Below are 25,213 nucleotides of genomic sequence, written 5' to 3'. Positions count from 1 at the left end.
AATTGGTTTATAAATTGTTTGTAATTTTGAAAATAATTATTGTGTAAAAATTGCTATTGAGATGTCTGTTATACCATCTAATATTACTTAAAGCCCAACATAGTAAATTGTCCTATGATTTCAAAGCAAGAGGCACTTTGATTTTCATATCAAAGAAATACATTTCTTTTTATTTGATGATGGACACCTGACCCTCATCATATCATCCCTTTTTGCTTTTACTCCCAGGAAACTCAGAGCCAGGATTTGTGCTCAGGTCCAGGGGTTTCCCTCATTTGGATAACCTTGTGCAAACTATCTAATCCACACCCTTCATTACTTGGCTCATCTTCTTTACCCTTGACTTAAGACTTGTGAACACACCTGTGTCTCTCATTGTGGGCAATTTCAAATATTTTTGAAGTTGCATGCAGATTAAAGAACATCTCGCAGCAGTGCTCCGTACGTAATGTAGCCATTTTCTTCACAAGCATATGCTGGAGAGGCTTTACAGTGAGGTGGAAGGAGCTCTGAGTTTGGGGTTAAATAGTTCTTCCCGCCACACGGCAGGCACTTTGCCTGCTCTCCTGAGGCGACCGTGACGTGGGTGACCAGTTATAATTGTATCTCTGTTCCTGTGTTCCACTTTGGCACTTTCAGAAATTAAATGAAAACTTTACTACGAGTTTTCATGCCGTCTTCTCTTTATTGCTGGCAATATCTACATTCAGGCTGAAATTCAGTGATGGTGAATGCAGTTCTCTGCTTGTTCTTACAGTCCACTCACTTCCAAGGAAAAACATACTCTGAAAGATCTTATGATTTTATCTGTAGCCATCCAGACACTAGCAAATACCTTTCCCAAGTGGTACGCTTTTTTCTATGCCTGCCCCACTTTGAAACTCATCAAGCACCTTTTCTGTAGGCTTTTCCTCTTCTCTCTTATACTTTTTTCTTGATAGTTTAGTATCACCCTCTAATTTAAACAAGGTAGAAAAAAAGTATAGAGTTGGGTATATTTATAGTTATTCAAGATATTTTACTCAAAAACAATTTTCCTAGGGGAAAAAACATTGAGTATGAATATACTTAAAAATTAGAATTACAGCCAGGCACGATGGCTCACGCCTGTAATCCCAACGCTTTGGGAGGCCAAGTTGGGTGGATCACCTGAGGTCAGGAGTTTGAGACCAGCCTGGCCAACATAGTGAAAGCCCATTACTGGGCATGGTGGCACTCGCCTGTAATCCTAGCTACTCAGGGAAGTTGAGGCAGAAGAATTGCTTGAACCTGGGAGGTGGAGGTTTTTAGTGAGCTGAGATCACACCACTGCGCTCCAGCCTGGGTGACAGAGTGAGACTCCCTCTTAAAAAAAAAAAGACATAAAATAGTTTATTAATCAAAATTATTTTAAAAAGTTATTAGCCGGCTGCGGTGGCTCATGCCTGTAATCCCAGAACTTTGGGAGGCCGAGGTGGGTGGTTAATGGGGTCAGAAGTTCAAGACCAGCTTGGCCAAGATGGTGAAACAAAAATACAAAATACTAAAAATGCAAAAAAAATTAGCTGGGCTCGGTGGCACATGCCTGTAATCCCAGCTACTCCGGGGGCTGAGGCAGGAGAATCGCTTGAACCCACGTGGCGGAGGTCTCAGTGAGCCGAATCATGCCATTGCATTCCAGCCTGGGTGACAGAGTGAGACTCTGTCTCAAAAAAGTAAATAAATAAATAAAATAAAATAAATAAATAATAAAAAGTTATTAGCAACTCATTCAGCTTTTATTCAAAATAGATATATACATATATTTAAACTTATTACTGAACATTTCTGAAAATTCACAATGTAGCAGGCTTAAGAGATACTTCACAAATCCTCAAAAGGAAAAAATTATTTGACCACAACTCATAAAAGCTCTAAATTATTAATTAAAAATTAATTTTTTTATTGAGCCCCTTGGAAATTTCTTCCTTTCTTCTTTCCCACCCGTTTCCCCCTCCTTCCCTCCTTCCTTCCTTTCTTCCTTCCTTTTCTCTCTTTTGCTCTTTCTCTCTTTCTTTTTCTTTCCTTCTTTCTTCTTTTCTCCTTCTTTCTCTCTCTCTTTTCTTCTTTTCTTTCTAAAAACACAGTCTTACTCTGTTGCCTAGGCTGGAGTGGAGTGGCATGATTATACCTTACTCTGTCCTCTAACTCCTGGTTCAAAGGATCCTTCCACTTCAGTCTCCCGAGTAGCTAGGACTACAGGCACGTGTCACCATGCCCGGCTCATTTAAAAAAAAATTTTTTTTTTGTAAAGATGGAGTCTCACTAGTGTTGTCCAGGCTGTTTCAAAATCCTGACTTCAAGCAATCTTCCTGCCTCAGCTTCCCAAAGTGCTGGGCTTACAAGTTTGAGCCACCACACCCAGCTCAACACTTGGAAGTTTCAATAGCACTCAGATGCCATCTTATTGTCATTTTCCAATACATTTCCAGACTTAATGCAACCAAAACTATATTCAGATGAAACTTTGTAGCTTTATAATATTTAATAATAAAAATGAAAAAGTATAAAATGTGCTTTTAGTTCAAAGAAGTAAAAAGAGACAAACTAAGACTTAAGAAGTTGGGGGAATACATAAACATAATTTTTTTTTCTTTTGAGAAGGAGTTTTGCTCTTGTTGCCCAGCCTGGAATGCAATAGTGCCATCTCAGCTCACTGCAACCTCTGCCTCCCGGGTTCAAGTGATTCTCCTGCCTCAGCCTTCTGAGTAGTTGGGATTACAGGCATGCGCCACAATGCCTGGCTAATTTTGCATTTTTAATAGAGATGGATTTCTCCATTTTGGTCAGGCTGGTCTCGAACGCCCGACTTCAGGAGATCCACCTGCCTCGGCCTCCCAAAGTGCTGGAATTCCAGGCTTGAGCCATTACGCCTGGCTGTATAAACATGATTAAAAAAAAATAATGATATATAAAAAGTAGATAAATTTAAAAAGCTAGTTGTTTTAAAGCTCAGTAAAGTGGCTTTTAGGAAAATCTAATTTTAAAAAGGCTCTTTTCAGAATGGGAAAAGGAATAAAAACTATTATGATTAAGATTTTAGATATATAATGAACTATGATGTACAAGTCTGATTTTAAAACATGAAAACTTATATGAGCTACATTTTTTAGAATAATTTTTAATAGATGATTAAAATTGGTTGAAGAAAGAAAACAATATCTAGTTAAGAATAAGTGAAAAACTTTGTCTATTATTTCCAAGAAAGGTACCAGATTCAGATGTTGTCATAGTCTATTTCCACCAAATTCTTTGGAAATATGTAATTTCCACAATATTTAGATTATACAGATAATAGAAAAATATAAAAGACATTCTTAGTTTATTTTGTAAGGCTGGCATAACCCTATTAATACCTAACCAAGACCATGAACAAAAAAGATAACTATAGAAGACGCTATTGTTGCCCATTTATATCTCCAAAATATTAGCCGCCAAGTACATATTTAATAAGAAATGGATTCAAGCTGTTTAAGAGGGAAGAAAACTTTACTCAGGTGAATAGAAGAACAACCAACTGAATAATATTACTGGATTCAAACCCTTAATGGTTGAAAGATGTCGTTCTCTCCAAAATCATCTGGATCTTTAATAAATTCAGTAAAAAAAATCCTTAGGAATAATTTAGAGCTGGTAAATGTTTAACAATCAGTTCTCCAGGAGAAAATAAAACCCTGGCTTATAGCATTCATTGATTATTGTTGTGTAAATATTCCTACCATGGCTAATTTCAAGCTCTCAATGTGAGATCAGTGAGGATAGAGGGGTGAAAAGATATACAGCAACATGCCATTATACAGCACATCCACCACAGAGATACACCAGACACAAGTAACCTCGAAAGCATGGATAATAGTAAAATGCCATTAAATAATTAGGAAATACTTTTGTTAATGTTTTTAAATGACTTATTTAATTTTAAGTTACATATTTAATTTTTAATGATGGTTGTGTTTAACAAATGACTCACAGAATTTCTGAAAACTTAATAACCAGCTCTTGGCCTGGCATTGTGGCTCACACCTATAATCCCAGCACTTTGGAAGGCTGAGATGGGAGGATTGCTTGAATCAGGAGTTTGAGAATAACCTGGGCAATATAGTAAGACCTCATCTCTACAAAAAATGTTTTTAAAAATTAGCCAAGCATAATGACGTATGCCTGTAGTTCCAGCTACTCAGGAGACTGAGGTGGGAGGATGGCTTGAGCTGGGAGGCCAAGGTTGCAGTGAACTGAGATCATACCATTGCACTCCAGCCTTGGCAACAGAGCAAGACCTTGCCTCAAAAAAATAAAAATAAAAGAAATCAGCTCTCATGAATCAGTATGAGAGAGCTCCAACATACCACTGAGAGGAACCATGAAAAGTTTCTTCTAGAAGAGTGACTAGAAAAAAATAAGGCTTTAAAAAGATTAATATGATAAAATATCCCAATCATTTCGCTGACATTTCGTTAGTAATAAAGCTGGCATAAATATATACATGATTGTTTTTCTCCATAAAATTACATTCACTATAGTCAAAAAGGCAGAAAATAACAAGTATTGGCAAGGATGTGGAGAAAAGGGAGCCCTCCTACCCTGTTGGTGGAAATGTACGATGGTGTGGTCACTGTGGAAAACAGTATGATAACGTCATAAAAAGTTCAATGTAAATTTATCATAAAATCCAGTCATTTTACTTTTAGGTATTTATCTAAGAGAAAGGAAACATATATCTACCCAAATTCTTGCCCACAAGTGCTCATAACAGCATTATTTATAACAGCCCCAAAGTAGAAACAACCCAAATGTCTGCTCGCTGATGAATGGATAAACAAAGAATGGTAGACCCACACAATGAAATATTTTATTTCGCAATAAAAAGAAACTTGCAACAACATGCTCAAAAACATGCTAAGTGAAAAAAGCCATACAGAAAAAGCACATATTTTGTGATTCCATTTATTTAAAAATTTAAGAAAAGGCAAATCGACAGAGACAGAAAGTAGGTTAATGGAGAGGGAACAAGGGCTAGCGATGAGAACAAGGATTAAATGAAAATGAGCTGCATTTCCATTGCATGAAAATGATTATTTGGGTGATTAAATGTTCTAAAACTGAATTTTTATGATTGTGGCACAACTTAGTGCATTTGCTAGAAAAAATTTAATTGTACACTTAGAATGGTTAAATTTTATAATACGTGAATTATACTTCCATAAAGATGTTAAAAATTATATCCAGCTAAATTTCTTTTCTTTTTTTCTTTTTTTTTTGAGACAGAGTCTCACTCTGTCACCCAGCCTGGGCTGCAGTAGCACAATCTCCGCTCAACGCAATCTATGCCTTCCGGGTTCAAGTGATTTTCATGCCTCAGTCTCCCAAGGAGTGGGGATTATAGGCGCGTGCCACCACGCCCATCTAGTTTTTGTATTTTTGGTAGAGACAGGGTTTCACCATGTTGGCCAGGATGATCTTGAACTCTTGACTTCGTGATCTGCCCACCTTGGCCTCCCAAAGTGCTGAGATTACAGGTGTGAGCCACCACGCTAAGCCAGCTAAATTTCATTCATTAATTTTTGGTTGTCTTTATTTACAAAAGACACAAATGATGCAAAGAGATTGAGCAATTTGCTTACAGTTAAAGTGTTTTTAAAAACATGAAAATTAATATTTCCAAATGTAGTTTCTGTTTGCCTATCTTCCCTGGATTCATCACTAAGTGACATCTGTCTGAATCTCATTTTACTCACTATTTTAATGAATCTACTTTCCACTGCCCACTGTACTTCCTTATCTATCTTCATGGTGTGTGGCCGCTCATTTGATTACTTTTCTGCTGGGATTACTAGGTCTAAAAACAGCAAGTGAAAACCTACACTTGGGTTCATTCCCCTGTTCACTCATTCATTCAAATAGTCAATAAATATTTATTGAGTACCTACTATGTGCCAGACACTATTCTAGGCACTAGGGATATAGCAGTAAACAAAAGTAGATTTAATAGTTTTGAGAGGTAGACTCCAGCCAAGGGCCTGTATTGGATGGTTGGTTGGTTGGTTGGTTTTATGTTCATTTATTTTTTTCAGAAAGAAAAGTCCCATGAAAGATTCATGACAGAGGACTTACATGCTATAAAAAATAAGCATTTTCCCTGTCCATTCAGATCGTATAAAGATCCCAAGAACACAAGGGATGAATCAGAGCTGTTGAATTGTGATCCCTGTGAAAGCCCTGCACCTGTCCTCCTCAGGAGAAGTCCGGGAAAGCCAAGAATTAATGGGAAGAAGCTTTGTTACTGGAATCTGCTTACAGTTAACTAGGTCAAGATTTGCCTTATTCAGATGAAATGGCATTTTGAGATAGAGATTATACTCTCATTGAAAAATATAAAGAGTTATATTTTTGCCTCCAGATTATGTGGCTTGAATATATTATATGCTAGTCTCTCAAAGCTGGTACTCAGAAACTCACCTCACACAGATATTAGTCCCTGTCCTGCCACATTCCCTCAAACAGGATTCCAGTGAGCTTGTTCATTCCTATCCCAAGAGGGCTCCAGCTTCTACTTCCTGCTAAGAACACCCAATACTACCGGAGGCCAGGAATCTAACCATCCTCCCTCAAAGGCATTCATATCTACCTTTTACAAAATAAAAATAACCTTAATCATCTGGCTTATCCTGTTCTTTAGAAAAGACTACAACTCAACGATTAGAATCACAATAAACCTCCAAAAGCAAATGATTGCATTTCCCTGATTCAAAAAAGGATCTTAACTTAGGTACTGTGAAGTGGAATCCTACCCCTGGAATGTGGTAGTTTGGCAAAGGCTAATCCAAGACCCTTATCTGATCTTCCTTTCTGGCTCTAGCAGTAACTGTATATAAGCAACAATGATCATACAAAACAAAGTAGCCCGGGATTTTTTTCTCATCCAGCTTCCAGCAGAGTAATTAGATTCACAAGAATCCTATAGCACAAAGATTTGGGTCCAACATTAGAAGGCCCTTTGGGTTACCAAGTTTAAAATCATAGTTAAAATTCCTCCTTATCCAAACTTGCCCTTATATCCCCTGGGATATATATGCCTTACTAATATACCAAGATTCCTTTACAAAAACTAAGCTTTAAAACTTTAAAACCATCTTAAAACTTGATATCCACCAAGTATACACTATCCTAATCAATATTATATTAACACGGCCCTGAACAAAGCTTTATTTATTGGCAGTATGGACTGGGAAAACTGCTTTTTTTTTTTTTTTTTTTTTTTGAGACAGTCTCACTCTGTCACCCAGGCTGGAGTACAGTGGTGCAATCCTGGCTCACTGCAACCTCCACTTCCCAGGTTCAAGCGATTCTTATGGCTCAGCCTCCCAAGTAGCTGGGACTACAAGTGCATGCCACCACGCCTGGCTAATTTTTGTATTTTTAGTAGAAATGGGGTTTCACCATGTTGGCCAGGTTGGTCTCGAGCTCCTTATCTCAAGCAATCCACATGCCTTGGCCTCCCAAAGTTCTGAGATTACAGGTGTGAGCCACTGTGCCTGGCCTGGAAAACTGTTTTTCTTCAGGAAATTTGTGATGTGCATCTAATGCAATGTTTAGAGAGAAATTTGTGCTGTATCCTGATCAGGGTGTTTGTTACACAGCTCTATACATTTCTTAACATTATAAAATAAAGAAAAAATAAAATATCAATGTTGCTGTATGTTAAAAAATAAAATAAATAAAAATAAAATCTATTTATCAAGAAAAAGCTTCAAGAAGCTTCAATGCTTCTCTTAGAGGGGCTGTGGGGCAGAAGTGTTGAAATATCCGGACAGTCTGACCAAGTTATACCTTACAAGAATGGGCTTACACACCAATAGAACTGTGGAATTTTTTTTTTCTGATTTATGTCAGCAGAAACTAGAAGAATATCTGTGAAAATGGATTCTTAAGTGCTAAACTAAGGAAGAAGAAAGGAATATAGCTCCTTTGGGTCAAACATTAATGTGGGTTCATCTACCAGAGACTCTGGTAAATGTGCTCGTTCTGGTTGTGATCATTTGTTCAGTCGGTTGGCTGGTACCAGGACTCAGCGGTGGCCTACACTAAAGGAAGTCAAGCTGTTAGAAATTAGTATAGTGTGGATGAAGAAATACAGACGCTTAGAGACAGAAATATTAGAATGGATTTGTGAGGGCCATCTGCTCACTTAACCCTGTAGCATAGCACTCCTAATTATGTTCTAGGGCAGTCCTAGTACGAAAGCATTACAAAATATATTAGTGAGAAAGCACACATCACTAGAAAGCAAGATGGCAACTATACCTTGTAATCTGGGGATGAAAGTAGAAATGTGCTCCATGATATACTCCCTTTAGAATTGAGAGGATATTGCAGAGGCATAAACCAAGAGGCAACGTGGGCATAGTTATGCAGTGCCAGATCAGTAATCAGAATGGTTTGACCTGCAAAGATCAGCTTTAGTACATGGACAGTACACTAAAGTTTTACTTGATCCGTGTATTATAATTGAAAATCCTAAGTCTGGCAAATAAAAGTGTGGCTTGAGGGACCACAGTCTCAAAGTCTCTTACTTCCCAGAACGAACTTGGTTCATAGACCCAAAGCCCCTTGCATGAAATGGAGACTGGGGACCCTTAAGGTCAAGTTCTTTGAAACAGCAACACAAGGCTTCCTTTTAGCATTCCCCAAAGTGATCTGCAGTAATTCACTAGGGTAAATGTACAATGGGGAAACTAACTAAAATAGCTAGATGTTTTAGGGATTGTTGGAATTGTCTCTGAGTGACAGTTAACTCTAGGGACATATAATACTGCTACAATCCAACTATCAGAAGAAAATCCAACAATCAGAAGAAAAGTTTAAGAGGGTTGGGTGATAAATGGAATATTGGAAGAAAACTATCTCAGAGTATTCATTCAGGGTCCAAGCATTCATCTTGTATTTATTTTCCAAGTTCCTATATATAAAATTAGAGAAGACCTTACTCATCAAGTGGCAGAATTCCTACACCGGCTTCTTTATAATACTGTGTCATAACCTAGTATTCAGGGACCTTGACCATTTCACCATTTCATAGGACATCGACCATGGCCATGTAATTGATAGCAACCAGTCAATGAATCTGCTGAGCATAAATTAGCAAATATACAAGATTCCTTGGTAAGACACATATGTGACTAAGGATAAGAGAAAAATTCCATAGAAATTCTAGTTCTACTAACTCACTGATGTTTCCGGGGGTCTAGAGATCTGGGGTATATTGAGATATCCCCTTTAAAGTGTGAAAGGCAATTTGCTGTACCTTCTTGCATCCAGTTCTAGGAAGAAAGAAGCACAAATATTTGGTGGGCTTTCAGTATTACACAGGCAAATTTACTGGTGTTATTCCTTCCTCCTTATTGGTAAAGCATAGGCTTCATATTTAAGAAATGTCCCAAACAAAAGAACTTTCTTTTGCCGCTTCAGTTTAAAGAACAAACGTTTCTTGCCACTTAGCCCTTGTGACTGTAGAGTGTCTGCGGCAAGTCAGGATATCATACTGACCCTATGAAACTCTTGAATAAGATGATCATAGTACAGACCACACACTAGGGAAAAGTCATACCTCTTTGGCAAATATCTATTTTCCTTGAGAAACATCACCTAGTGTTTGTTATTTGGTACTGGTAGAGACTGAGGATCTAGACACAGGAAATCAACTGATTATATATGAGACCTGAGCTGCCTATTTGAATTAGATGCGACTTGTTTGACCTCTTTGAAAATTTGGATGTGCATAGCAGCTCTCCATAATCAAGTTGAGGTGGCATGTACAAGAACAGACTTAAGCAACTGCTAAAGGTGTAAGAAAGTTTCATGAGCAAGTGGCTCAAACTCTCCTACCAATCTTGCTGTGATGCCACCTCTCTGTAGACCCACATATACAGCGTCATGGGGATTTCTCTATGGACAGGAAAGAAGAGATCTAAGACTGATTTGCTGATGATTATGCATAATACACTGTCATATGTAAACTGATGCAGCATTGGAGCACACCTCACTGTCAGCCATGAGAAACAGGTGGGAAGATAAATCCTCCCAATAAGCAGACTTTGAGTGGTACCTCCAATTATATACTTTGCCTAGAAGGAAAGATAATCACAGTGCAATTCAATGACAGAGCTGAAAGTTTGGGTTAGATGATGAGGAAATTGAAAGTAACAAGACTGAAGATGATGACAAGGAGGTTTAGGGTGCAGATATGCATATGAACGTGGATGGACCCCTCAGAATGGGTTCATGATATCAGGATAGTTGTGCCCCATGTAAATGTTCACCGAAGGGCTCCCACTGCAGAAGACACCCTCTCAATAATCAGATGGCAAAAGATCAGTACTTCACATGTCAGTTTTCCCGTCTCCCCACTCTCACTATTGTTCCTCAACGAGTTCAAAAACAAAGTGGCCATGGTGACAAAGATGGAGGTTGTACATGGGCTCAAACCAAATGAAGCTCCCCTTACCACAGCAGATCTGGCTGCCACCACTACTGAATGCCTGAAACGCCAGCAGCATGAGCCCTCCATTCGGCTCTAAACCTGAGGGATGAGGGTGGCACAGCTGGCCTCCTGTTGGCTAATCATAATGAACGCCTTTCCTCATGGACCTGTAGCAGTTTTTCTCCCTGGAATGGACATTTGTTCTGGATGTAGGTTTGGCTCCCTTGCTATGCTTCTCTTAGCAATACCATCTGTGGACTTACTGAAAGCTTAATTCACCTGCATTAGTCTATACAACACTGCCTCTGGCCAAGGATGCTATAGGGCAAGGCATTTCCCACAGGATTCATTGGTCATACCATAACCCCGGAGCAGCTGGCCTTAGAGAGCAGAGCAATAATCTATTACACACTCTGTTTTAGAGGCAGCTGGAAGGCATTTTATGAGGCAAGGGTACTGGTAGAGAGAAAATGGTATATGCTCTGAATCAATAACCAATATATGGTGTTGTATCTCCCAAGGACAGATCACATGGGTTCAGGAATCAAAGGGAAGAAGTAGGAGTGAAACCTCTCATACCACCAGAAGTACTAGATTTGGAATATTGTAACTCTAGCCTCTTAACCAGTCGAAACACAAGGACTGTTGCCAATATTCATATTTCCTGTTTATGTGATAGTGCATGTTCATACCTTAACCCACTTCTTTTTTCCCCTCTCCCTGTTGCCTATTAAACTATACGGGCTACATTGGTGGTGATTACCTTTATAGCTTAGTCTATAAATAACATGTAGGTACTTTTATAAAACTATTGCCAAATATCTTCTTTCTCTTATTTAAGTGTCCAAGCAATAAATTCTTCCTGGAATTCAGTTCCAAAAATAAGCCTGCATTTACAGATGAACTTACACTCACCCCCTTACTGACTGATGAAATCTGTACAAATCCAGCTTGTTCCACTTTTGACTTGTTTGTCTGGAAGCTCAGAACTTTCTGTAAGCTCTATTGTGTGATTCATTCAACACAGGTTTCCAGGACTCAAGTTGCTTTCTTCATTTATTCTAAATGGTTTCTGATCAGCAGTTTTTCAATTTAACTTTTCCTTACCCTGGGTTTATGTACATTTAATAGCGCATGTCACTTCAATCCCTTTTCATATGTACTTAAGTGAATACATAAATAAATAAACTGTGCCTTTAGTGAAGTAGTCTGTGACTTCCCCTTAGCAGCTCACCTGTTCATTCAACCAGTATTTACTGAGTACTTAACATGTACACACATGACAGGCCTATACCTCCCATCCCTGTGCGTGTCTTCATGTCCTTGACCATTGCTATGATTTCATGTCAGATGTCCCATTGTCAACCTCATGAGCAATGCCATGGGGTAATGTATTGCTGCTCTTATGTAGACTCTCTTCCAGGGCCTATTTCTGGAAGAGCCTGTTTCCTCACTCCCATTCCCTAAAGTCTGCTTTCCACTAACGGGTGCCTCTAAATCCAAATCCACCCTTAGATAACGTCTTATCATTTCTGAATTATACAAAAACTTTTATTCATTCATATTTTAGATAAACTGCAACTTCATCGCTTTTAGAAGCTACCCCAAAACCACAATGGCCTCATCGTGACAGCCAAGGGCTTTCTTCATTTTGAAATAAAGAAATGAAATACATGGGTCTGGGTGGGGTAGTGTTTTCAGTGAACACAAACATTGTGTTTCTGGAAAGTTGTGTTCTTTACTGGCAACAATGAACTAGCATTTCAGTTATAAGTCAGCCTCTTCAGTCTGACTGGTAAAAATAAACGGATTGGACTGGACACGGTCTATTCAGCGCTTCTCTTTTCTGTTGTTTAGGAATCATGCTTGTCTAATATGGGTACAATTCCCCATAAGCGCTTGGATTATTTTCCTCTTTTTTTCCCTCCCCAAACTGATTTTTCCTCCTTCCTGCCTTCTTGTTCTTCCCAAGCGTGTGTATTTATTCTTTCATTCATTTGACATTTTCATAAGTACCTGCTATATGCCAGGCACAGTGTGAAGGATGAAGGGATGAAAATGGCAGTTTCTCGATCTAGAAGCACACAGTTGTGAGGAGGCCGATGTGTAGATAATGATTACAGCCTTGTGATAAATGACAGAACAGAGGCACCATGGAAGCCTAGCGATGTCCCTTCACCTGACTCACAAGCTGCGAGGCTCTTTGGGGATAATGACCCTGCTTTATAATGCAGCACAAGGTCATCAATCTATCGCATTGGGTGAGGTGCCAGGCTTTTTCACAGCTGAAACAACCAACAAAACATCTCAGGCCACTGCATGAGCAGGCGCAATTTTGGAAGTCACACTGATTTTTCCGCAAATCCACGTATATGCAGTTGTGACCTGGGACAGTACATCTAGTACTCCAAAGTAGAAATTTAAGGGAAAAAAAAAATCATACTTGTCAAGTAGGGCACGTAGATTACACGAAAGTATTAAAGAGCTTTCTTAGGAGTCTGGAATGCCCAGTGTGACACTCTAGAAGTCTCTGTCAGCCAGTGAAATGATGTCAGTAAAGGATGGTAATTGGTCCCTAAAGGATTGCCTTGGGGAGTGTGAAGAACAAATACTCAACAGTGGCAACAAGCGAGCAAGGGAGGGTATAATTATTTATCTAGATCAAAAGATGTGGATACTTTGGAGATGTAGGATGCAGTAAGATAATTAAGTAGTGTGACATACGCATTTCTGTACCCCCCAAGAGACTTCCAGGAAAGCTATTTACCTTCCCCATTGGATACTTCTTGCTCTTGTATCAGTGACTAGCAGCCAGTGTGAACAGAGCCAAAACGTTTCTACCAGCAGCTAATGCAGTCAGTCTAGTCTCACAACAGTGCACACGACTGCGGGCGGACTCTTGTCCACAGACAGAAGGAATCTGGGGTGTCAGCAAAGAGTCTTTGGGCCTATGGTCATAAACAGACCTTATTAATGTATCGATTTTACTTAGTCCTTTCGTCAACAAACCAAAAACCACTGCTTCCTTTTTTAGGTAGGCATTGCTTAATATTCCCCCTATCCAAGTTCGCCATCTACAGGTCATATCATTTACAAATTGCTTTAAAGGTCTTCAGAAGACAGCATATAAGAATTCACATGTGCCTCCTATTCAGGGAGTTTATACCATTAACTCTTGATTGATGCCACGACTGATGACTATTACTACATAACTACCGTCCTGTTAAATATTGACTGCACTCTTCTCTTACATTAGCGCTCAGGGATTTAGGGTAAAAAGATAATCGTGAAAAAGAGCTATTAAGTATATGTTTTAGTGCCATATTTCTTATCTTGTTAGAAAAGTTCACTCTTTTTTGGTTAACATAAAAGGATCACGCTTTTGGCCGGGCATGGTGGTTCATAGCTGTAATCTCAGTGCTTTGGGAGGCCAAGGCAGGAGGATCACCTGAGCCAGGGATTCGAGACCAGCCTAGGCAACATTTTTTTTGTAGAGACCCCATCTCTATAAAAAAAATTAAAAATCCTATCAGGGCTCAGTTGTGCATACCTGTAGTCCTGGCTAGTACAGAGGCCGAGGTAGGGGGATCCCTTAAACCTAGGTGTTCAGGGTTATAGTGACCTAGGATGACACTTCTGCACTCTAGCCTGGGCGACAGAGGAATGAAACTCTGTCTCTTCAAAAAACAAAACAAAAACACTTTTCGCTAATGTTTTTATCATAAAGGCACTAACAATCCCCACCCTTCACTGAGCACTTAGGTTGGTATCAACTTACATATGTTACCTAATTTATTGCTTATGCCAAATATATGAAGTCTTGTTATTTTCATCTTGTGGCTGAGAAATCTGAGGCTACAAGAGATGATGCAGTTTATTAACGATCACGGAGCTTGTTAATAAGTTGCAGAGTTGGTGTTGGATTGCAGGTCTGTCTCACTTCAAACCTGTACTGTGAACACATTCACGATATGGTCTCCAAATATTTTAATTTTCTATATTTCAAACCTAGAATGACTGCCTATGGCTTTTCAACTACCCTCTCCCCCTCACTTTGAAATATGTTTTCTTGGGCAGAGGCATCTCCCTACTGCTTCAGTGGGGAGGACAGAATGACCCTTCTTGATCTACTGCACAATGACTGAGAGTACAGGCACAGCTGCAGAGAAAACTCCTTTACCAACACGTTAGTCCATCAGCTTGCCAGAAGTCCAAGGTGAAACTGTAACCCTCTCCTCCTCTTCATGGAGATGAAATTGGCAAGAGCCTCCTGATCAGATCTCTACTCATTTGGAGTCCTCCCTATGGGCTCTAAATGAATCCCTGTTCAATCAACACTGCCTAAGTTTACGTACACAGAGGGGCTAAGGTCTGCTCTATAAAGGCATCCTCAAATTGGAGTTTCTGTCATATTTTTCTTCAGAGGTTGCCTTTTAAGAAGACCATCAAGAAATTAAAGACACTCAAACTAACTTTGGCATAAATGGGAATGTACTGTACTGAACATGAGGACAGGAAATGCAGACAGTCCTCATGTGGGATTAGAACCAGGAAATGGAAAGCTGTTGGTGGAAGCCTGCCTCTCTCTCTTTCTCTCTCTCCACAGTCTGATTTATTCATTCCATAAAGACTTGAATGCTTGCTATGTATCAGGTACCGTGCTAGGTGGGGCAAGAGTACATACAGAGGTAAACAAAACAGACAAGTTGGCTTCATGCCTCTGTAGACCATTTTTATCTGACCCATTTACCATGGCTTTGCATGATCTCCCGACTTAAGCCTTTAATAGAAACTAACTCAGTTGCGGCATCCTTAGTTTAAAGATAAAGTTTTAGCACAACACATGGCTTGCTCCTTCCAGCGTTTAATCAGGTATACAACAAAGGGGCTTGGAGTGGGGAGATTTGCATGGACAATCTCTGTAGTCAGGGAAAAATAAATTGTGTAAAAATGATTTATTTATTTATTTATTTTGCCTAAAGTCCCTGACTTCTAATAACCTGACAAAATATTTTACCTTAATTCCTTCCTTTCAAGGGATGTTGGGAAAGAGAAACTGACTGGTGAAAGAAATAATGATCATCTCTGCTGCGAAGACTTTCAAAGATAAAGGGATGATGATGGTTTCTATAACTTGAGGAAAGAAGGGGAAAGAGCCCTAGGAAGACAAAGCACTCATGCTGAGGTAGGAAAGGCTTGGATGGCCCATCCGGAGACACTGGTTTGGGTGTGAGCGGAGGCTTTGAGTAAGGCACTGCGTGGCTCACACAGCTTCTCACCCGGGGCCTTAAGGAAGCCTGGGTGAAGTCCCTTGGGAGGGCAGAAGGGAGAGGAGAGAAGAGGAGAATTATAAATCTTAAAAACAAAGCCCTCCCTGTAGTGCCTGAAAAACTCATAGTTGCTTAAAAGCTCAAATTATTTAAGGTTGCCTGAAAGATTTGTGAACCCTGGAGGCAATCAATCTCCAATTATGAGAGCAGCAGATGGAGCGCTGTGATACTATAGCAGTAGCTCACGAAGACTGGAAGGCATCCAGGAAAAAGGTGGACAGGGAGGCTAAAAGCTGAGATGTGCAGTAACAAAACTCTGCATGATTGCCTCTTAAGTTTTATAGGCATGAGGGCTACTGCGGTCCAGAGAAGGAGTGTTTACAGTCATCAATGTAAATGCGAACTCTACTCATGAGTCTGGACTTTCAACATGAATGTCCTGAATATGCCTCAAGTCCCTCACCTTGAATACCTTGACAAACTATTTTGGGTTAATTCCTTCCCTTCAAGAGAATCTTGAGAGGATATGATATCTCATTTGCTTAGCTATAAATTTCTAAGGAAGTGTTTAAGTCTGAGCAAATTTATTCATATAATCTACTTTGATTTGTAGTTCAATTTATAATTTTGGGGAAAAAATTGTGGCTGGGAAATGCGTATAGTATCTAAAGTTTTCAAAGAAATTTGGTACATGCCAAAAGGCTTCATATATAAAGAACCGATTACCGTAATGCTAATTTGGGGAGATATGTGCATTACCTGAAGTTATGTGAACTTCAGTGATTATTTTGTATAGCAAATCCTAGATTCATTTTCCATGAAGTAATGTGCTTAGGTATTTTATTATAAAGCCAAGTAGTCGATGATGTCTTAGCTTTTGTTATTCTGATTTTTCCTCCTTATAAGGTCTGAAATTTGGAACTATTCCCTCAAGGGATTCACTCTATTTATCCCCCACTCCTTCTTTTTGGTTCTCCAGTGATTATCTTTCTTCTCATTTATTAATTAATTTGCTTCAACAAATATTTATTGAACTCCTCTAATGTGCCAGGGTAACCACGATTCTTGTTTTCACAGAATATTTTTGGGATGGATAATCTACCACCAGCTCTGGGCATCTCTGCAATTTCTTGCAGTGTGTGTCAAGAATGAGAGATCAGGCCTGGTGCAGCAGCTAACACCCACAATTCCAACATTTTGGGAGGCTGAGGCAGGATGATCATTTGAAGTCATGAGTGTGAAACCAGCCTGGGCACATAGTGAGACCTTCATTGCTACAAATTAAAAATAAAAATATTAGCCTGTAGTGGTGGCGCATACCTGTAGTCTTAGCTACTCAGGATGCAGAGAGGGAGGATTGCTTGTGTCCAAGAGTTTGAGGTTGCAGTGAACTATGATTGTGCCACTGCACTCCATCCAGGGCAATAGAGTTAGACCCTGTCTGAAAAAAAAATGCCAGGCTAACCTCTCTTTACCTGGGCAATTTATTAGGATTTGCAGCATCTTTGAGGGATGAGGTCATGTCTTTCACTGGGACAAAGAATAGGCTTTTTATAAAAGCAGTGGTCTCCCTAAGCCCAGTGTTCCTTGGCTGCAATAAAGACAAACCCACTGACTACATGCACAGCATCCACTGGCCCACTCACTGCTCCAGTGGGACTTAGAGGACATGAGGAGCAGATATCAGCATGATGTTCATGTTGCTTGAGGCATTATGTGTCTGACCCAGGAGTTTCATGTCTTCTGCCAACATCCAAGAAATAACAGGCTAGTTCGTTAGCTTATATGGAGAGTAAAAGCAAATTACAGACCCTGACAAACTTAATCATTTCCAAGAATTACATCACCCATAGGTGTGCCTCTCACAGAGTAAAATTTTGCGTAATTTCCTAAATATCCATCTTAACTGAAATAGGATAAAGGAAAAAAAATGGCAACTTTATTTGACATACATTTGTTTTTTGTGTGTTCTATGTTGTTCAAAATATATAGCCTGCGTATTACCAATACGATACTCTTCACAAAAACACATTTGTAAAGATTGAGATTTGTGGCAATTTTCTTCCAATAATGCAAATTAACCAAAATTTTCTAGATACCTGCTATGTGCCAGGGTCTGTAAGGTGCTAGAAGGATGAGTAAGACACAGTTCTAGAATTTTAGGGCTCAGGTTTACTAGAGATGACAGACACAGATATATCTGAAATAAAAGAGTGCATCTGCTCAGATATAGTTTAATTCCAAGCAAAGAATGGGCAAAGAATGATTGTGATTTATAGCTCAATTTACCATTTTGGGGGAAAAATTTGTGATTTCTTTTTCAGGTAAAGGGAGGTTTAGATAAGTTAGGCTTTATTTAGAAGACCAAATAAGACACTGAAAGATGGGTAAGACTCCAGCCAGAGGAAGTGGAAGGGGTAAAGTCTGAGGAGCAAGGGCAGGTGGCATTGTGAAGAGATGAATGTCAGACAAATGTGATGAGATGCAGGGAACAGCAAGAGCAAACACACAGAGGGAACTTGCAGAGAGTGACTGAGGTCAGCAGGAAGGCTCTCAATGGTGGCTGGGTTTGGACTGATGACTAACATAGACTTTAATCAAGTTTAGTTGCTCATGGAGAGGTGGGGTATTTTTTGTTTGTTTGTTTGAGATGGAGTTTTGCTCTTGTTGCCCAGGCTGGAGTGCAATGGTGCAATCTCAGCTTACTGCAGCCTCCGCCTCTCAGGTTCCAGCGATTCTCCTGCCTCAGCCTCCTGAGTAGCTGGAATTATAGGCGCCCACCACCACACCCAGCTAAAATTTTGTATTTTTAGTAGAGATGGGGTTTCTCCATGTTGGTCAGGTTGGTCTCCAACTCCAGAACTCAGGTGATCTGCCCACCTTGGCCTCCCAAAGTGCTGGAGTTCCAGGCATGAGCCAATGAGCCGGGGGGGGAGGGGCATTTTAACAACACTTGAAGTTGGCAAAGTACTTCATTGCTGTATAGCAACTACTCAAATACTCTTTAGTAATGTTGTTTCCATGAATCTGTTAATTTTACCTTATCTATTTATTCATTTTTAAAGAAAATAAATGATATAAATGGGTATTAAGAACTTACATTGTTCTTGAGTCCTATTTCAATTTCACTTAATTTCCCTTTTTTGAGTTGAGGCCAAACTCATTAATCTGGGCTCTGTGGTAGATTGCTTCCTATTTTTTGTTTTTCTCCATTGTAACTAATGAATTCATTATGCAGCTTTGTTAAATATCTGTCTTCCTCACTATAAGTTAAGCTCCAAGAAAGCAGGAAATGAGTTTGTTTTGTTCCCTTCTATAACCTTAGTCAGTACCTTGAGTAATTCCTAGCACATATAGTAGGCGCTCAAAAAATATGTGTTGTTGTTAAATGTTTATAAAACCAGGTGCAAGATAAATCTGGGTAACCTATGTTGTTGATTAATCCTATGCATTGCTGACTGTTGAAAAGTTGTAAATATTTATTTTTATTTCAGGGATATCTGTAATGTTCAAAGAAAATGCCTTTTATCACCTCTAAAGTATTAAATACTCTGCCTACACTCTTGAAATGGCAAGAACAACATGCTTAATTTTAATTCATACTCTTGTCTCTTTGAAATAATGTAAGATTTTTAGAATATCTCTTAATGTTGATTCTCATCAGTCTTATCAGAAATTTCCACATAATTTGCTTTATAAGTACATTATCAGACTACCTGAAAATCCTGTGACAATGTTTATGTCAAAGCTTCTGGCCCATAAAAAAAGCCAGTCTGGGTGTTAATGAGGATGCCAGCACTAATAAATGTTAGCTGTCATTCACATCACCCCCACCCCCAGTGTTGATGGTTTTCTGCAATTTCTTCTTTCTAGTGCCTCACTGCCGCCCTCTACTGGTGGCACTTATGACTATAGGTGTAAGCAATTTCACTTTGACTAGCATATTTATACTTAATAATGAAAACAAATGTGGAACTCTACAGACCAGAACATGTCTAAAACAATTATAAGACTTATTAATGGCCTGGAATAGTGGAAACTTTTGTGGAACATTAAAATAGCAATGCACATTACTCAACTGACAAATACTCATATTTGAATTACATTTCAGTGAAAATCCATTAATCTTTTTGAATTTTAGGAAAAAATTCACTAATCCACTGTCCCAAAATCTATGATGTTTCAATATAGCGATGATTAAAATTATAGTTGTATGCAAACACATGGAAATTAAACAACCTGCTCCTGAATGATTGTTGGGTCCACAATAAAATCAAGGTGGAAATTTAAAAATTCTTTGAACTGAATGTTAACAGTGACACAACCTACAAAACCTCTGAGATACAGCAAAGACAGTGCAAAGAGGAAAGTTCATAGCATTAAATGCCTATATCAAAACGTCTTAAAGAGCACAAATATGCAATCTAAGGTCATACTTCAAGGAGCTGAGAAACAAGAACAAACCAAACCCAAACCCAGCAGATGAAAAGAAATAACCAAGATCAGAGCAGAACTAAATGAAATTGAAAGAAAAAAATACAAAAGATAAATGAAACGAAAAGCTGGTTCTTTGAAAAGTTAAATAAAATTGATAGACCATTAGTGAGATTAACCAAGAAAAGAAAAGAGAAGATTCAAGTAAGCTCAATTAGAAAAGAAATGGGAGATATTACAACCAATATCACAGAAATACAAAAAGTTATTCAAGGCTACTGAACACATTTACGCACATAAACTAGAAAACTCAGAGATTAATAACTTCCTGGAAATACAAAACCCTCCTACATGAAACCAAGAAGAAATAGAAACTCTGAACAGATCATTAACAAGAAGTGTGATTGAAATGGTAACTACAAAGTTACTAAGAAAAAAAAGTTCAGAATCAGACAAATTCACAGCTGAATTATATCAGACATTCAAAGAAGAATGGTACCAATCCTATTGACACTATTCCAAAAGATAAAGAGGGAATCCTCCCTAAATCATTCTATAAAGTCAGTATCACCCTAATACCAAGATCAGGAAAGGACACAACAACGACAACAAAAAAGAAAATTACAGACCAATATTCCTGATGAACATAGATGCAAAAATCCCGAACAAAATACTAACTAACAGAATCTAACAGCATATCAAAAAGATAATCTACCATAATCAAGTGGGTTTCATACCAGGGATGCAGGGATGGTTTAATATCTGGAAGGCAATAAATGTGATACCCCACATAAACGGATTTAAAAATAAAAATCACACAATCACCTCGATAGATGCAGAGAAAGCATCTGACAAGATCCAGCATCTCTTTATAATTAAAACCCTCAACAAAATTGGCATAGAAAGGACATACCTTAAAGTATTAAAAGCGATTTATGACAAACCCATAGCCAACATTATATTGAATGGGGAATATTTCAAAGCATTCCTCCTGAGAACTGGAACAAAACAAGTATGCCCACTTTCACCACTTCTATTCAACATAGTACTGGAAGTCCTAGCCAGAACAATCAAGCAAGACAAAGAAATAAAGGGCATCCAAATTGGTAATGAAGAAGTCAAATGGTCACTGTTTGCTGATGACATGATTGTATACCTAGAAAACCCTAAGAACTCATCCAAAAAGCTCCTAGCAAAGTTTCAAGATACAAAATTAGTAAAGTTTCAGGATACAAAATTAATGTACACAAATCAGTAGCCCTGCTATACACCAACAATGACCAAACTGACATTCAAATCAAGAACTCAATCCCTTTTAAAATTGCTGCAAAAAAAAAAAAATATTTAGGAAGATACTTAACTAAGGAGGTGAAAAGCCTCTATAAGGAAAACTACAAAACACTGCTGAAAGAAATCATAGATAACAAAAACAAATGGAAACACATCCCATGCTCATGGATGGGTAGAATCAATATTGTGAAAGTAACCACACTGCCAAAAGTATTCTACAAATTCAATGCAATTCCCATCAAAATACCACCATCATTCATCACAGAATTAGAAAAAATAATTCTAAAATTCACATGGAACCAAAAAAAGAGCCAGCATAGCTAAAGCAAGACTAAGCGAAAAGAACAAATCTCGAGGCATAATACTACCTCATTTCAAACTATACTATAAAGCCATAGTCACCAAAACAGCATGGTTTTGGTATAAAAATAGACACACAGACCAATGGAACAGAATAGAGAACCCAGAAATAAAGCCAAATACTTACGGCCAACTGATCTTTGGAAAAGCAAACAAAAACATAAAATGGAAAAAGGACACCTTTTCCAACAAATGGTCTAGGGATAATTGGCTAGCCACATATAGGAGAATGAAACTGGATCTTCATCTCTCACCTTATCCAAAAATCAACCCAAGATGGATTAAGGACTTAAATCTAAGACCTGAAACTATAAAAATGCTAGAAAATAACCTTTGAAAAACCCTTCTAGATATTGGTTTAGGTAAGGAGTTCATGACCAAGAACCCAAAAACAAATGCAGTGAATACAAAGATAAGTTGCAGGGACTTAATTAAACTGAAGAGACTTTGCGCGGCAAAATGAACAGTCAGCAGAGTAAACAGACAACCCACATAGTAGGAGAAAATCTTCACAATCTACATCTGACAAAGGACAAATATTCAGAATCTACAATGTACTCAGCCAAATCAACAAGAAAAAAACAAACAATCCCATCAAAAAGTGGGCTAAGGACATGAACAGACACTTCTCAAAAGAAGATATACAAATGGCCAACAACATATGAAAAAAGTGTTCAACATTACTAATAATCAGGGGAATGCAAATCAAAACCACAATGTAATACCACCTGACTCCTCATAGAATGGCCATAATAAAAAAAAATTAAAAATAGTACATGTTGGTGTGGCTGCAGTGAACAGGGAACACTTCTACACTGCTGGCAGAAATGCAAACTAGTACAACACTATGGAAAACAGTGTTGAGATTCCTTAAAGACCTAAAAATAGAACTACCATTTGATCGAGCAATCCCACTCCTGAGTATCTACCCAGAGGAAAATAAGTTATTATATGAAAAAGATACTTGCATATACATGTTTATAGCAGCAAAATTCTCAATTGCAAAAATATGAAACCAACCCAAATGCCCATCAATCAACAAGTGAATAAACTGTGTTGTAGGTGTGTGTGTGTGTGTATATATATATATATATATATATATGCACACACATATATATATATTCCATCATATATAGATATATGATGGAATACTATACAGCCATAAAAAGGAATGAATTAATGGCATTAGCAGTGACCTGGATGAGACTGGAGACTATTATTCTAAGTGAAGTAACTCAGGAATGAAAAACCAAACATCATATGTTCTCACTCATAAGTGGGAGCTAAGCTATGAGGAAGCAAAGGCATAAGAATGACACAGTGGACTTCAGGGAATCAGAGGGAAATGGTGGAAAGTGGGTGAGGTATAAAAGACTACAAATAGGGTGCAGTGTATACTGCTCAGGTGATGGGTGCATCAGAATCTCACAAACCACCACTAAAGAACTCACTCATGTAACTAAATACTACCTGTTCCCCAATAACCTATGGAAATAAAAAATATACTGTGAAAATGACCATACTTCCAAAAGCAATCTATAAAGTCGGTGAAATTTCCACCAAAACACCACCATCATTTTTCACAGAATTTGAAGAAAAAAAAATCCTAAAATTCATATGGAACAAAAAAAGAGCCAGCATAGGCAAAACAAGACTAAGAAAAGGGAACAAATTGGGAGGGATCACATTACCTGATTTCAAACTATACTATAAGGCCATAGTCACCAAAACAGCATTGTACAGGTATAAAAATAGGTACATCGACCAATGGAACAGAATAGAGAACCCAGAAATAAAGCCAAATACTTACAGTCAACTAATCTTTGACAAAGCAAACAAAAACATACAGCAGGGAAAGGACGCCCTATTCAACAAATGGTGCTGGGATAGTTGGCAACCCACATGTAGGACGCTGAAATGGGATCCTCATCTCTCACCTTATACAGAAATCAACTCAAGATGGATCAAGTACTTAAATCTAAGACCTGCAACCATAAAAATTCTAGAAGATAACATTGGAAAAACCCTCCTAGACATTGGCTTAGGGAAAGACTTCATGACCAAGAACCCCAAAAAATGAAATGCAAGAAAAACAAAGATAAATAAATGGGACTTAAATTAGTTCCACTATGGAAAACAATGTGGAGATTCCTTAAAGAACTAAAAGTAGAACCAGTTTTTGATCCAGCAATCCCTACTGGGTATCTAGCCAGAGAAAAAGAAGTCATTATTTGAAAAAGACACTTGCACACATGTTTATAGCAGCACAATTCACAATTACAAAATCGTGGAACCAAGCCAAATGGCCATCAATCAATGAGTTGATATATATATATATATATATATATCTCACAGTTTATACATATATATAATGTATATCACAGTTTATATATATATCACAGTTTCTTTATCAACTCGTTGACTGATAGCCATTTGGGTTGGTTCCACAATATATATACAGATATATATATATATACATCTGTGGAAAGTTTTATATATACATATTATATATATAATAGGATACTACTCAGCCATAAAAAAGGAATGAATTAATGGCTTTTGCAGCAACCTGGATGGGATTGGAGACTATCATTCTAAGTGAAGTAATTCAGGAATGGAAAACTAAACATTGTATTTTCTCACTTGTAAATGGGAGCCAAGCTATGAGGATGCAAATGACATAAGAATGATACAACAGACTTTGGGAACTCAGAAGAAAGAGTGGGAGAGCTGTGACGGATAAAAGACTACACATTGGGTACAGTGTACACTGCTTGGGTGATGGGAGCACCAAAATCTTAGAAATCACCACTAAAGAAGTTATTAATGTGACCAAACACCATCTATTCCCCAAAAACCTATTGAAATAAAAAATATATAATTATAGCCTGGGAAACATGGTGAAACCCCATCTCCACAAAAACCACAAAAATTAACCAGGCATGGTGGCTCATGCCTGTATTCTCAGCTACTTGGGTAGAGGCAAGAGGATCATCTGAGCCCACTAAGTGAAGGCTCCGTGAGCTGAGATCGCAACACTGCACTCCAGCCTGGGTGACGGGAGAATGTCCTTGTTTCAAAACAAAAACAAACAAACAAAAATTTCAGTTGTACTATCTCTAGAGCAAGAACTTGCTAACCAAACTAATAGTGTAATAGCATTGCAGGGCATGTTTAAACTGTTTGGGGAAAAATTCATTAAATTATTACTTTAGAATGACTAAATATATAAGAGAAATACTGATAATGCAGAAGAGTCTTATCTATTAAATGCTCTATGGGTCTGTAACTTGCAAACTATACTGGTTCTGAACATGCATGTGACCCCAAAGTCTTCGGTTTTTTTTTTTTTTTTTTTTTTTTT

General features: G+C 38.2%; 1 protein-coding gene across 6 annotated transcripts in view; it reads right to left on the bottom strand.

Annotated features, from left to right (window-relative positions):
• The window catches only part of ALPK1 (alpha kinase 1), a 165,989-nt gene that overhangs the window by 117,523 nt on the left and 23,253 nt on the right, over positions 1-25,213 (bottom strand). The window lies entirely within an intron of this gene.

This window comes from Cebus imitator, unplaced genomic scaffold, assembly GCF_001604975.1.
Source record: "Cebus imitator isolate Cc_AM_T3 unplaced genomic scaffold, Cebus_imitator-1.0 Scaffold17, whole genome shotgun sequence".
NCBI lineage: Eukaryota > Metazoa > Chordata > Mammalia > Primates > Cebidae > Cebus > Cebus imitator.
The sequence above is the reverse complement of the archived record's forward strand: the minus strand, read 5'-3'. Positions and strand labels throughout refer to the sequence as shown.